The sequence below is a fragment of the Aphis gossypii genome, chromosome X (genome assembly GCF_020184175.1).
Source record: "Aphis gossypii isolate Hap1 chromosome X, ASM2018417v2, whole genome shotgun sequence".
In the NCBI taxonomy this organism is placed as follows: Eukaryota; Metazoa; Arthropoda; class Insecta; order Hemiptera; family Aphididae; genus Aphis; species Aphis gossypii.
The window spans coordinates 57911484-57928511 of NC_065533.1; the positions used below are offsets into that span (position 1 = coordinate 57911484).

At 29.4% G+C, this 17028-nt stretch overlaps 1 long non-coding RNA gene across 1 annotated transcript; it reads right to left on the reverse strand.

Annotated features, from left to right (window-relative positions):
* Positions 1–780: 780 nt before the first annotated feature.
* On the reverse strand, positions 781–2145 carry LOC114125159 (uncharacterized). Its single transcript, XR_003592499.2, has 3 exons — positions 1493–2145; positions 1081–1270; positions 781–1018 (listed from the first exon to the last, which is right to left on the reverse strand). It is a non-coding gene; the product is annotated as an uncharacterized LOC114125159 (long non-coding RNA).
* Positions 2146–17028: the final 14883 nt, after the last annotated feature.

Consider the following 17028-nt stretch of genomic DNA (forward strand, 5'->3'; position numbering starts at 1 on the left):
TTTTATAAAAATATTGTTATGTGAGTAATGTGACTTACGTTTTGTCGACCTGTATTCATTTCAAATCACTGTCACTCGCATCACTCTACGTAGTTTTTTAATATTAACACTGACACACTGGCACATATTATATTATATTATTTAAACTGAACTGATAATATTAAATATACGGATTACGGATTGCAAATTTAATAGGCGAGAGCGTTAACGTCAGAGAATGCGTGTTCTGAGCAACTGAGTTGTAGATACTAGATAATAATAATATGTTGTTAGAATAAGTCGTAAAATAATTTGGAAATAAATTCTAAATGTAATAATAATTTTCTTATTACGCTGTATCCGTTTTTCTCCGATTCGGTTTAATAAACATATTTTATCAGTAATAACATATTGTATTGAAGTTATGTTTATATATATATGTTATAATATATTATACTTATTACATTGAAACGTTTTCAGTTTATTTTTGTTATATTTTATTATTAAATAATTTTATATTGAGTAGTAAGTACCAAGTAGTTATAATAATAATTTAGTACCTACATTATATTTATATGGTACCATATTGTTATCCGCGTTCGACGACGTCGTCATTTCGGGGGAAAAAAATAAAATAAATATCAACGTCCAACACTGAAAATAAACGACTGTATAGTTATGGGTCTCCTTCTATTATTATTATATTATCTCCTTCTAATATTGTTTGTATTTGTGTTTGTCACACATAATTTTAATATAACAATGTTGATTTTTGATTTTTACCAAAACCTTATAGAGAAATTATGTAAAAAAATATATTATAAAATGGAAGTGCTAATTTTACGTGTTTGGTATAAAAAAAAAAAAATTAATATTCTATTTATTGCCTTGATCTTCCTCTTTTCCAATGTGTTGGGGTTCCTTGTCTAATGGCTTGTGAACTTGTTAATTGGTGCTGCTTGATGGGATTTTTTTCTCAATTTCTGATTTCCAGCTGTTACGCTTGTTCTGGATTTACACAGTTGTTTCCCTTTGAAATCTAAAACGAAATACGATTAATTTTCATTCACTAGCGTTCCTGCTTATATTTTATTAGCTGACCATATATACATTAGAAGTGTTGTTTAATTAATAACGGTCTAGTCCACTTTTAACTGTAAACTGTATATGCACGGTTATGGCCAATGGCCATAGTTGTTTCTGCGGTAGTTGCTGAGTCTGTCTGTAAGTAATATTGGTGTTTATCGGGACTCTCCAAGTATACCACCATATTACTACGTGCTCTGATATCCTATAATAATATAAAAGTATAAAAAATGTTATCCCTAAAAATATGGAGTAATAATAATGATAAAATTAAATTTTTGATAAAGATTTGAGAAAAGATACGGTGTCATCCACGTCCGCGTATATGAATACAATAAGAGCAATGTACTATAAGTCTATAATTAATGACGGTGATAGAATATAAGAAACTAATAAACAATAAAAGTACATATTGAAATGTTTTTACCATTTATTTACTGCAGGTTCACTTTGAATATTCATAATTATTATGACTGTGGACGATCAGCTACTGTAACAAGAATCTTATAATAGAATTGTTATTTGTTATTTTGTGTATTTCCTGCGTTGGTATTTAATATTTATTGCTATGTTATGTTTATCCGTTATTATTATTATCAGTTATCAAATTATCTATATTTTATGTCAGTGTCAAAACACTCCAAACATATAATATGTATTATATTGAAGCTTAATATAACCATATTTATATAAATATACACCACGATTAAGGATAGTAGATACTATCTTTAATCGTAATATACACAATACACATACATAGCTAGGGGCACTGACCATAGACGACAATAATTATTTTTACTGTAACGGATAAAAATCACGATATAAGTTCATTTAACAAAGTTTCGTACTTAATGATTTATTTATGCGTTTACTATTTTCATAATTTGTATCTATAATATATAAATTTCGATGTACTTCATAATATTTAGTATATATCTAATGATACATCACTTTTACTTTTCTTATTTATTACTTATTAGGTATAATATGGTACAGGAAACTTATCCTGGAATAAAAATCACTAGATTACAACATAATATTCATAATCACATGCAAATAACAGAATAAATATTTTTTAAACGTTAATTAAAACATCATACATATATTTCATTAAAAGCATATAGGTTTTCGTTAAGTAAATCATAACATTCATAAGCACAATAGTTATTTCAAAAATTAAAATCTGGCATATGATACAAATGATTTAAATAATCGAAATGTCAAATTAAATGAACATAAATTGATCGTAAAATAATAATTGGGCAGTTCATAAATGTATTTACAGTTAACTATAATACTGCTTTAAAACATAGTGATAATTAGATATATTAACGATATTATGACTTAATGAGTAGTTAAATTAAATTTTGAAACTAATTTAAAGTAGAGGGCCAATTTTTTGAAAATTAAAATCTAGCGAGGCATTTTAATTAGCATTACATTTTGTTAATAATAAATAAGTGGTCATTCTCTCATGGGTGTTAACAGTTCTATTATCATCATAAATTTTACGTTTTGTTGTCGACATTATTAAGCGCTATAATAACATGAAAATAATAAATCCAACGACAGCACGATACGAATGTACAAGCCACATAGTTTCCAATTTCCATGTATTTGTAAGTTGTTTGATTTAGTATTAAGTATATTATATAATACATCATTTAGTATTTATATGCGTTATACATATAACGCAATAAGTAGCGGTCCTTGATTTCTTTCGATTCAATTCCAGTAATTCCACCGATAATTATTTTACAAATCGTCGGCTTTCTACTTATTGTACTGGTTACAAAGAATTATATTTTATTAAAGTTGAGTTATAAATGTGATCAATGATTAAATGATAGAGGTGTAGACTGTAGAGGGAATTTAATGCGTTGATGACAAAAATTCTTAGAATAGACCTATGGTACATAAGTACTCCATAAATATATCTATGCTTGCGTTCAATTTATTTAAATTTGCAGAACAGACTACAGACTGTACCTATGTTCATTATACTTGTACAGTTTATGTATTACTTTTAACATAAATATTTTAATGTCAATTCCATTATACCTATTGCAAAATTGCATGATATTATTTTATTATCATATGCATATTTATTTATATTTTATACAATATACGTGTCTTGCATATACCTATTAATGCTGTTAATTGTATAGTACATCCAGTGCCGGATTAAACATTGGTGGGCCCCTAGGCAATTAAAATTTTGGGCCCCAACAAAATTATTTTTTACATACATCTTTAACTTTGCTACCCTATAGTTAAAATGCATATAATACCTTCAACTTAATTTTTATATTATTTCATATTTGACTTTTGTTTCGTAATCTCGTAAATATGATACAGGTATAATTAAATTTAAAAAAGTGTGGTTTTTCATTTTCACGGGGCCCCTTAAATGAGTAAGGCCCCAAGGCGGGCGCCTACTCCGCCTAATGGGTAATCCGGCACTGAGTACATCGCACTCAATATAAGTACATACTTAGATATCCTTTGAGAATTGAAAAAATATGTGTAACTATATTGTGGTATGGCTACCTTAATTATAGAGAATATTATAATATTATTATGTATTATCTAGCTAAATATAAACCTTGTTGTCCGTCATTTGAATTAAATAGTTTTAATTTAATTCTAGATTTAAATTAAACTAACTTAGGTTACCTATATTATACGTAGCCAAGTAGATAATAAAGAACATTTACAGTATTATATAATACACAAATTAACTTAATTTAACTTATAAAAAATATTTTATTTTATCAATTATTAATTCTCAAGAATTCTTGGAGATTTATTCCCAGTTAAATTTGTACATTTTTAAATTGAATATTATAATTATCATAAATTGTAAGCTAATATAAAATGATCAAAGTCAAAACTTTAAAACATTTCTACAAATTACAATACTTGATTACCATCTAGTAAAAAAAATATCAATGGATTTATTTTTGAACCTACAGTTGTAATTAACATTTTGAATCTTCCATCTTTCTGAGAACTAAATGGGAAAAAAACATAATTTTTTTTATAATATAACCAATATTATAGTATAAAGATGTGATAGTAGTATTTCACTAATATTCATAAGAAAAGCAACAAGGATGCAAGGAGTTTTACTGTGCTCCGCGAAATATTAAATAATTAAAACATTACTTCTGTAGTTTAAAATAAATCCTAAAATATTTTTTTTACATTTTGAGCATAACAATAAAATTATTGATTATACAATGATGTACTTTTTTTAATGTATTGTACTTTTATACAATAAATATAGTGAGATAATTGCTTCAATTTTTAACTGTAAGTGATGTTTTTGATATCAAATTTCAGTTAAAAATTATGATATCCAGTACATTCAAAAAAATTAAAATAAAGAAAAATTGGAATTTTTATGTTGAACCAGTTTTTAACAAAATTAAGAAAATTTTGTTAGTTTTAAAAATACATGTTTTTATGGGTACAACACGATTGCGAACGAATGAAACTTATCAAAGAATTTGTTTTTTAGATGAAAAACGAACGCTTGCGAACGTTTTTTTAGACCACGTTGCTTATCTTATAATTTCTGAATATTTTAAAAAATTATTTATTTTTAACATTTATTATCTATTACTTGTATACATTTTTTAGATTCTGAACGGAGTGATGAATGTATTGATTTTACAATGATGTATGTTTTTTTTTTTTGTGTCTGTGTACTGCATAACTAGTCGAAATAATGCTTCAATTTCAAACTTCGGAGGTGGTTTCACCGATGAAAAAGTGAATATCCTTGGTGCATTTTAAAGGTAAAAAGTAAACATTTTCCAACAATTTTCAAAAAAATCGAGAAAAACAAAAAAATAATGACGGAAAAACGGGAATTTTTACGCAAAACAAGTTTTCGTCAAAATCGAATTTTTTATTTTGCTATAACTCAAAAACTAATCGATGTAAATACTTGAAATTCTCACTAAATGTTTATATTAGTGTTTTCTATACACAGTTATATTTTCAAAGATTTTTGAATTTTTTTGAATTATTTATAGATAATTGAAATTTTCAATTTTTCTAAGTATTCTTTTTTTTAAATAACGATAAAACATTTTTGGCTGACCAGAATCTCTGGAAAATTGAATCAAGGTTTCTTATAAGTTGTTACCTAACCTTACGCAAAACCAGTTTTTGACCAAGTAGATGATTTTTATGGTTGTACCAATATTCGGCAATTCGGCATGTTAATTTGGGTCTGGGAAACCGACTCGGTACCATCCTTATGTCGGCCGGGCATGAAATGTTTTAACATTTTACCGCCCCTCCATCCAAAACCAAAAAAATAAAATAAAACGAATAAGTGCAATCAACGTATGTGCCCATGTGACTCGGAATGAAATATTAATAAAAATAAAGTTAAGTAAACCAGACTTTGAAATAAAATGTCATAATAGGATACGACACCCAAATCGCCCGCGTCATTACGCCACTACCGATAAGTCATCGACATGTATCGGCAGTATGTCCGCACGCGCATGCGCGCGACATTATATCAAATACGTAGTCGCTAGTCGCTCTATGTTATATCAGGTTACATAGGGACTACCTCGTTATTTATATTTTGTTCTTAATCATTCATGAATGATACTTTTTACCAGGTCAATGGAATTGAAAACTGATTATAAGCAACAATTAATTTTGAAACGTCACCGAAGTGCGACAACACTACCAAGCCAAGTGTCTCCGCAGTAACGCAGACCGTAATGACGCGTTATCTTAACACCGCTCGTATGGCGCTTGATACCAAAGGTATCATTTTCGCTTAGTTTTTTTATTTTAAAATTATGTGGTGGCCGTGAGAACGGCCGTTTTAGGCGATCGGGATTTCTCCCGTATCAATTAGTCATTATTTTTTCTCTTTCTTTTTTTCGCGTTGCGCGCGTCCTCCATCCATTTTAAAATGTACCAATGTTTTTCGTTTTGCGTCGGATTTTCATATTCCTTATGCACTTGTTCCGTCTTTTTTTCTTTGTCCTCCATGTCTGCAGGTAGTAACTATTGGTGATGAACTGTTGATCGTTCGTGTTTTGTTGCGTCTTATATACATTTCTCCAGTGAGAATCCGATGCGTTGATTGGCCAGTAGGATGGACCTATCAAATACTCGGATTCTTACAGGGAAAATGTATATAAGACGCAATGAAACACGAACGATCATCAGTCCATCACCATGGATCGCCCGGGCAAGTACGACGAGCAAAAAAAAGCGGCCGCGGAAGCAAGAAGAAATGCATGCAATGCCGGGAAAAGCAGTAGTAGTCCGGACTTAGCTCGGTGCGAGCGGTGGACACGGCAAAAGAAGAAGAAAAACGCCGACGAAACTTAGAGAAACGAGAAAACATTGAGAAATGGGTGAAGGATGTGAACAGATATTATTGAACACGTGCCGCCAGAAGACCGGCACACTTAAAACGGCCGTTCTCACGGCCAACACAAAATTTTATAACAAAAAACTGAGCAAAAACGACACCGTTGGTACCAGGCGGCCACACGAACTGTGTTAAGATCACGCGTCATAACGGTCTACCTGAACCAATGAAAACCTCGGAAAGGTCGGCAGACGGGTATAAATACCGGTACATCGGCCGGCCACGACACATTCAATCGTCGACCTCTCAGACGTTCGGACCTAACCACTCAAGGAAACACGGAGAACCACTACGGACTATACACGAAGACTGTCGCAACCGACGAAAACGATCAACTGAGCAAACAAGCGATCCATCGACGACCACCAACGTGAATAATAATGATACCGGGCGACAGAGCTAGTCAGTGCTCCCGTCGATATCACCGACCATCCCGCACCAGCGCGGTAGTCAGCGGCATAGGATGTGCTTGACCCGGCGAATATACACGTTTCAAACGTGTAATCAATACTGTCCTTTTTAGGACCGCCAGACTTGGACTTGTGAAGTTTGAAACTACGGAACACCGACGAACGCGCCCGGTTTAACATAACCATTATTTTGCGGGCAAACGAAACTATACAAGTGTGGCCGTCTCGCACCTGGTGGCAAAATGCCTACAACACTTCTACATTATGTCTCTCCAAGCGAAATATAGTGAAAACCTGGGTTCAACGAAATTTTTTCGTTGAAAACGGCCACTAGGCGCCGGATTACCACACTTCCAGATTTCTTGGCCGAATGTCAGTTCAGTTATCGAATTAAGTAAAGACCAAATACGGCTTACCTTAACCGTGCGGCGCACTACTAAAACGGCCGTTCTCACTGCCAACACAAAATTTTATAACAAAAATCAAACGAAAATGATACCGTTGGTATCAGCCGACCATACGAACTGAGTTGAGATCCACTATATAAATACAATATAAAAATATGTTTATTTTATTCCATATCGATTTATAGAGTACCAGTAGCAAGCGATATGAACTGCTGGTAAAAATGAGCTGTCTAGTCATATATTCACTGTTATTTTTACACGATTGTAATATGTACAATTTAATAAAAAAATAATTATAAATCTATTTCAATTTATTGATATTAAATTAAACTTACTAATTAATTATACAAATAGTGTTGTGGCAATATATGAAATCTAATTACCATGCATAATAATGCTGATCGAACGAAGGTGCATATATGTACATTTTTAATAAAATTGTTAACTTAAATACAACAACGTCATTATCAAAAAAGTATGTACTATTATTTAGCTGTACATGAAATTAATAAATTACATACGAATTGTGTTATAAAATATATACATGTCTAATATTACTTAGGTATTTAATTAATCAACATAATAGGAACGCGTATAATTTCAAAATTATATAGGTATATAAAACACAATTATCATTTGTTACGAATGTGTCCATTACGTGTTCAGTAGATGATAACAGTACCGAATATTATCGTGAATATTTTTGGACTGTGAACCTAGGTAAAATCGATGGACGATGATTAAATTTTTAAGTTACTTATTCTATGCAACTACGATTCCTAAAAACGTGCATTACCTATAATATAATAAATATCAATATTATTAATAACATAATATATCATAATAAAAAAAAAAAAACAATAATTAATAGATTATAATATTTTGATTCATTATAAATATATTCTTTTACAACATTTCAAATTTTACTTTCTAACAATTTCAAAATAATAAATAATTCAACATCTTAATAGATTTTTACAGTAATCGTAACCTAATCTAGTACCAAAATATCATAATCGAGAAAATAATATAATTATAGAAAATTTAAATAAAAAGTACAATAAATCAATACCACCACATACAGTAAGTAGTATTTTAAAAAATACTAAAAAAGTTAATAGGTACATGTTATGGAGAATACTCGATTCATATAATACATATAGATTATAGGTATTACGTATAAAATTGAATAAAAAGAAAAACAACTTAATCTATAATAATTCAACAATTTATTTACAAGACTTACAAATAATAAAATATTTTAAAATTTGATGATAATATATATATTATATATATTTTTTTTTATTGATCTTTTAAGATTACACAACACCTGCATGTGTTTTCTCCGTCTTACAAACTCGTATAACATGGCAAATTAATTACGCTCAGTAGATCACGTTTAGTTTCGTCAGTTTAAAAATTATAAAAAAACGATAACATTATCGTTACGTACTCGTGGTTTTATTACACGGCTTTATTATGGATACATATTTACGCTAATGCAACGCTGCAGCTTGTGCGACATTGTGAATCTCAAATAAAAATACCGGTTACCCATGTAAAATGTAGATTTAATAATAGGAGTAATAACATCTCAACGGTCCGGTGGCCAGAATCTTATGATGTGCGATGTATTTTGTCGCTCAAATCGGACGGAAACGACGTGTTTAATTTTGTATTTATTATATCATTATAATATTATATTCAGGTACCTTACAATACTGTCTAATGCCAATAAACCAATAAATTTGCGTGCAAGGTTGCTATAATATATATACATATATAAAATATATTAAAATATCATTTATTACAGCTATCACATAACAAATGACTTTAAGCTAATATAAATGTTTTTCCCTGCAGCGTAAGCGTTCTAGAAAATATTATAAATATTAAATTATTAAATTACTTAGCTATAATATCTATACATATCATAATTATTGATTCTAGCTCATTTTATTATTGCCATTATAAATATAATACGTTATACTAAAGCTGCTCAAGTTAACTATTTTTTTTAACTCGTTAAGTTAAGTTAATTTGGAAAAATGTAAGTTAAGTTTTAAGTTAAAAATTACTTTTCTTTTTTATGTAACTTCTTAAAGCTACAAGTTCGTTGGAAAATATAAGTAACTTAACTAAGTTAAAAATAAGTTACTTTTTTTTCATATAAAACTTATAATTACGCCATTTACACTAATTAGTGTTAAAGATTTATAAATAACTTAATATTATAATGTAGGTGTTTATATCTTAAAAAAAATGTATTTTGCTGTAGGTACTTATAAATTATGAAATCCGACAAAAAAATTAAATTAGTTAATAGTAAATACGATGGGTCACTCCCTCACTCAGAGCAAAATTATTCTTATCATTTCCATGAAAGAATTTAAAATATAACAAACTACAAATTTTAATTAAAACTGACAGTTTACAAACGTATAATATAGGATATTGGGTTTGAATAATACATGTTTTTCTTTTCTAAATAATAATTACAGGCATGGCACTAATCTTATATCTAGAGTTCTACACATACCTACATTATTCTGTGAATAAGAAATAATATAAAATATTATTCTTTATTTCTCATAAGTCGATTCATATATTTTAACATTTTGTAAGTTCCATTAACTATTAGCATTGTTTAAATATACAATTACTATAATATTATAGTATATTTAATCAATAATATAGATTAGGTTAGGTATCTTTTTGTATTTAAACACGATATTTAAAAATCCAGACATAATGCAGAACACTTCGACAATCTATAATGATTAGAATACTCAATACTTACATAGTAATCTATAGCAGAATAATTTTTCTTTAACATAATAATTATTGTTATTATTATTATTTTTTTTTATAATCACGAAATGCAATAATAAATCTTGAAGGATCATCCAAAGAGAAAAAATAACTTAACGTGACTATAAAATAAATTAACGCGTTAAATGAGATGTTATTTTAAAAAAAGAAGTAACTCGTTAATGCTCATTACCGATTATTATTTTTAAAAAATTAATTTAAATTACATTTTATCATTGAGAAAGTATTATAGTTAAAATATTACATTTTGAACCTTTTAAATATTAAACAAATACTATAATTATAATATTAAAAATGTTATTTAGTATTAAAGCCTTTGCAATATTGATGTTATGAAATTGCTATGTGGGATATTCAATTTTTCATTTTAAACAATTCTATGACTTTAATCGAGATCTCTCGATAATGGCAATATCTTGATTTTTAATATTTCAAATGATTACTTCCAATGATATCTCGATTATGAAAATGCCTCCATTACTAATTAATCGACTGTGCCCAACACTAGTTTTCGTTGAAATCAAATTTTAAAATATTTTATTATTTGTAAGTCTTGTAAATAAATTGTTGAATTATTATAGATTAAGTTGTTTTTCTTTTTATTCAATTTTATACGTAATACCTATAATCTATATGTATTATATGAATCGAGTATTCTCCATAACATGTACCTATTAACTTTTTTAGTATTTTTTAAAATACTACTTACTGTATGTGGTGGTATTGATTTATTGTACTTTTTATTTAAATTTTCTATAATTATATTATTTTCTCGATTATGATATTTTGGTACTAGATTAGGTTACGATTACTGTAAAAATCTATTAAGATGTTGAATTATTTATTATTTGAAATTGTTAGAAAGTAAAATTTGAAATGTTGTAAAAGAATATATTTATAATGAATCAAAATATTATAATCTATTAATTATTGTTTTTTTTTTTTATTATGATATATTATGTTATTAATAATATTGATATTTATTATATTATAGGTAATGCACGTTTTTAGGAATCGTAGTTGCATAGAATAAGTAACTTAAAAATTTAATCATCGTCCATCGATTTTACCTAGGTTCACAGTCCAAAAATATTCACGATAATATTCGGTACTGTTATCATCTACTGAACACGTAATGGACACATTCGTAACAAATGATAATTGTGTTTTATATACCTATATAATTTTGAAATTATACGCGTTCCTATTATGTTGATTAATTAAATACCTAAGTAATATTAGACATGTATATATTTTATAACACAATTCGTATGTAATTTATTAATTTCATGTACAGCTAAATAATAGTACATACTTTTTTGATAATGACGTTGTTGTATTTAAGTTAACAATTTTATTAAAAATGTACATAATATGCACCTTCGTTCGATCAGCATTATTATGCATGGTAATTAGATTTCATATATTGCCACAACACTATTTGTATAATTAATTAGTAAGTTTAATTTAATATCAATAAATTGAAATAGATTTATAATTATTTTTTTATTAAATTGTACATATTACAATCGTGTAAAAATAACAGTGAATATATGACTAGACAGCTCATTTTTACCAGCAGTTCATATCGCTTGCTACTGGTACTCTATAAATCGATATGGAATAAAATAAACATATTTTTATATTGTATTTATATAGTGGATCTCAACTCAGTTCGTATGGTCGGCTGATACCAACGGTATCATTTTCGTTTGATTTTTGTTATAAAATTTTGTGTTGGCAGTGAGAACGGCCGTTTTAGTAGTGCGCCGCACGGTTAAGGTAAGCCGTATTTGGTCTTTACTTAATTCGATAACTGAACTGACATTCGGCCAAGAAATCTGGAAGTGTGGTAATCCGGCGCCTAGTGGCCGTTTTCAACGAAAAAATTTCGTTGAACCCAGGTTTTCACTATATTTCGCTTGGAGAGACATAATGTAGAAGTGTTGTAGGCATTTTGCCACCAGGTGCGAGACGGCCACACTTGTATAGTTTCGTTTGCCCGCAAAATAATGGTTATGTTAAACCGGGCGCGTTCGTCGGTGTTCCGTAGTTTCAAACTTCACAAGTCCAAGTCTGGCGGTCCTAAAAAGGACAGTATTGATTACACGTTTGAAACGTGTATATTCGCCGGGTCAAGCACATCCTATGCCGCTGACTACCGCGCTGGTGCGGGATGGTCGGTGATATCGACGGGAGCACTGACTAGCTCTGTCGCCCGGTATCATTATTATTCACGTTGGTGGTCGTCGATGGATCGCTTGTTTGCTCAGTTGATCGTTTTCGTCGGTTGCGACAGTCTTCGTGTATAGTCCGTAGTGGTTCTCCGTGTTTCCTTGAGTGGTTAGGTCCGAACGTCTGAGAGGTCGACGATTGAATGTGTCGTGGCCGGCCGATGTACCGGTATTTATACCCGTCTGCCGACCTTTCCGAGGTTTTCATTGGTTCAGGTAGACCGTTATGACGCGTGATCTTAACACAGTTCGTGTGGCCGCCTGGTACCAACGGTGTCGTTTTTGCTCAGTTTTTTGTTATAAAATTTTGTGTTGGCCGTGAGAACGGCCGTTTTAAGTGTGCCGGTCTTCTGGCGGCACGTGTTCAATAATATCTGTTCACATCCTTCACCCATTTCTCAATGTTTTCTCGTTTCTCTAAGTTTCGTCGGCGTTTTTCTTCTTCTTTTGCCGTGTCCACCGCTCGCACCGAGCTAAGTCCGGAACTACTGCTTTTCCCGGCATTGCATGCATTTCTTCTTGCTTCCGCGGCCGCTTTTTTTTGCTCGTCGTACTTGCCCGGGCGATCCATGGTGATGGACTGATGATCGTTCGTGTTTCATTGAGTCTTATATACATTTTCCCTGTAAGAATCCGAGTATTTGATAGGCCCATCCTACTGGCCAATCAACGCATCGGATTCTCACTGGAGAAATGTATATAAGACGCAACAAAACACGAACGATCAACAGTTCATCACCAATAGTTGCTACCTGCAGACATGGAGGACAAAAAAAATACAGAAGATCCATCGATGGACGTATTAATTGAATATTATGTACTTTGCTACATAATAAAATGGATGGAAGCCAGAAAAAGAAAAAGAAAAAATAATGACTAATTGATACGGGAGAAATCCCGATATCCTAAAACGGCCGTTCTCACGGCCACCACATAATTTTAAAATAAAAAAACTAAGCGAAAATGATACCTTTGGTATCAAGCGCCATACGAGCGGTGTTAAGATAACGCGTCATTACGGTCTGCGTTACTACGGAGACACTTGGCTTGGTAGTATTGTCGCACTTCGGTGACGTTTCAAAATTAATTATAGCCTATAATAAGTTTTCGACTCCATTGACCTGGTAAAAAGTATCATTCATGAATGATTAGGAACAAAATATAAATAACGAGGTAGTCCCTATGTAACCTGATATAACATTGAGCGACTAGCGACTACGTATTTGATGAAATACGTCGCGCGCATGCGCGTGCGGACATGCAAGTCACTGCCGACATGTCGATGACTTATCGGTAGTGGCGTAATGACGCGGGCGATTTGGGTGTCGTATCCTATTATGACCTTTTAAATTTCAAACACTCATAAAAATTTTTTTCTGAATCCAGTAGAGTTTTTTTTACAAATATTTGAAGAAAATTTTATGGAGAATCTTGTACCAAATTTTCAAAACTTAGTTATAAAAGAAAAAATTTTTACGATTTTCCAACCATAGAATTAATTTCGAACTTTAAGCGCTCATAAAAAAAAAATTGTGACTAACGATTTCGGATTTTTTTTTTATCAGTTTAAGAACAACTCATAAGAAACCTTGTATTGAATTTTCAAGATTTTCTGGTCAGCCAAAAAATTTTTATTGTTATTTAAAAAAAAAAAAAACTTAGAAAAATTGAAAATTTCAATTGTCTATAAATAATTCAAAAAAATTCAACAATCTTTGAAAATTTAACTGTGTATGGGAAACACTAATATAAACATTAAGTGAAAATTTCAAGTATTTATATCGATTAGTTTTTGAGTTATAGCAATATAAAAAATTCGATTTTGACGAAAACTTGTTTTGCGTAAAAATTCCCGTTTTTCCGTCATTATTTTTTTGTTTTTCTCGATTTTTTTGAAAACTGTTGGAAAATGTTTACTTTTTACCTCTAAAATGCACCAAGGATATTCACTTTTCCATCGGTGAAACCACCCCCGAAGTTTGAAATTGAAGCATTATTTCGACTAGTTATGCTGTACACAGACACAAAAAAAAAAAACATACATCATTGTAAAATCAATACATTCATCACTCCGTTCAGAATCTAAAAAATGTATACAAGTAATAGATAATAAATGTTAAAAATAAATAATTTTTTAAAATATTCAGAAATTATAAGATTAGCAACGTGGTCTAAAAAAACGTTCGCAAGCGTTCGTTTTTCATCTAAAAAACAAATTCTTTGATAAGTTTAATTCGTTCGCAATCGTGTTGTACCCATAAAAACATGTATTTTTAAAAATAACAAAATTTTCTTAATTTTGTTAAAAAATTCCAATTTTTCTTTTTTTTTTTTGAATGTACTGGATATCATAATTTTTAACTGAAATTTGATATCAAAAACATCACTTACATTTAAAAATTGAAGCAATTATCTCACTTTGTTTATTGTATATTATTGTATAAAAGTACAATACATTAAAAAAAGTACATCATTGTATAATCAATAATTTTATTGTTATGCTCAAAATGTAAAAAAAATATTTTAGGATTTATTTTAAACTACAGAAGTAATGTTTTAATTATTTAATATTGCGCGAAGCATAGTAAAACTCCTTGCATCCTTGTTGCTTTTCTTATGAATATTAGTGAAGTACTACTATCACATCTTTATACTATAATATTGGTGTATTAGTTATATCAAAAAAAAATTATGTTTTTTTCCCATTTAGTTCTCAGAAAGATGGAAGATTCAAAATGTTAATTACAACTGTAGGTTCAAAAATAAATCCATTGATATTTTTTTTACTAGATGGTAATCAAGTATAGTAATTTGTAGAAATGTTTTAAAGTTTTGACTTTCATCATTTTATATTAGCTTACAATTTATGATAATTATAATATTCAATTTATAAATGTACAAATTTAATTGGGAATATATCTCCAAGAATTCTTGAGAATTAATAGTTGATAAAATAAAATATTTTTTATAAGTTAAATTAAGTTAATTTGTGTATTAAATAATACTGTAAATGTTCTTTATTATCTACGTGGCTACGTATAATATAACCTAAGTTAGTTTAATTTAAATCTAGAATTAAATTAAAACTATTTAATTCAAATGACGGACAACAATGTTTATATTTAGCTAGATAATACATAATAATATTATAATATTCTCTATAATTAAGGTAGCCATACCACAATATAGTTACACATATTTTTTCAATTCTCAAAGGATATCTAAATATGTACTTATATTGAGTGCGATGTACTATACAATTAACAGTATTAATACACGCAAGACATGCATATTGTATTAAATATAAATAAATATGCATATGATAATAAAATAATATCATGCAATTTTGCAATAGGTATAATGGAATCGACATTAAAATAATTATGTTAAAAGTAATACATAAACTGTACAAGTATAATGAACATAGGTACAGTTTGCAGTCTGTTCTGCAAATTTAAATAAATTGAACGCAAGCATAGATATATTTATGGAGTACTTATATACCATAGATCTATTCTAAGAATTTTTATCATCAACGCATTAAATTCCCTCTACAGTCTACACCTCTATCATTTAATCATTGATCACATTTATAACTCAACTTTAATAAAATATAATTCTTTGTAACCAGTACAATAAGTAGAAAGCCGACGATTTGTAAAATAATTATCGGTGGAATTACTGGAATTGAATCGAAAGAAACCAAGGCCTGCTACTTATTGTGTTATATGTATTGATAACGCATATAAATACTAAATGTTGTTTTACATAATATACTTTATATACTGAATACTAAATCAAACAACTTACAAATACATGGAAATTGGAAACTATGTGGCTTGTAAATTCGTAATGTGCTGTCATTGGATTTATTATTTTCGTGTTATCATAGTGCTTAAAGCAACAAAACATAATATTTATGATGAAAATAGAACTTTTAACACCCATGACAGAATGACCACTTATTTATTATTAACAAAATGTAATGCTAATTAAAATGCCTCGCTAGATTTTAATTTTCAAAAAATTGGCCCTCTACTTTAAATATCCCATCTCTGCCATGAGTAATGTATTATTTTATTTTATTTTGTAGGTATTTTGAATTTAGAAAAATTTTGATTATTTTGCTTGGATATGGATAATTTTATTTAATGTTGTAATAGTTGAATAATATACTGACGTGTTATTATTATCCATTATAAAATAACATGTTTTCTGAACCTTCGCTTAACCTAACCTTCGCTCGAGCCTTTTCTCATTCAGGCTGGTAAGTATACAGCAGTAAGGATTTGTGTGAAGATTTTTTTTTCTTGCCGATAGAATTACTATCCCCACAAAGATCATTAAATTATAGATTCTGAGTATAGCGGTAAGTGTATTGATTTTTCAATGATGTGGGTTTCTTTTTTTTTATATAAACACTTACACAAAAATATTTAATGTAATACACCTATATATATATATATATATATAATAGCTGAATTACCCGACTTCCCCCGTGTGTATTTTTGTGTTTTTCACATTCAGGAATATGGGTTCATAGATAAAAATAATAATACTGTAGCACTATGTACCGTTGCCTCGAAAATATTATGTCGATGATTTTACTTCGTACGATTCCGTCGTCGCCCGACGGTTGTGTGCGTCGCGTAGTCGTGTGGACT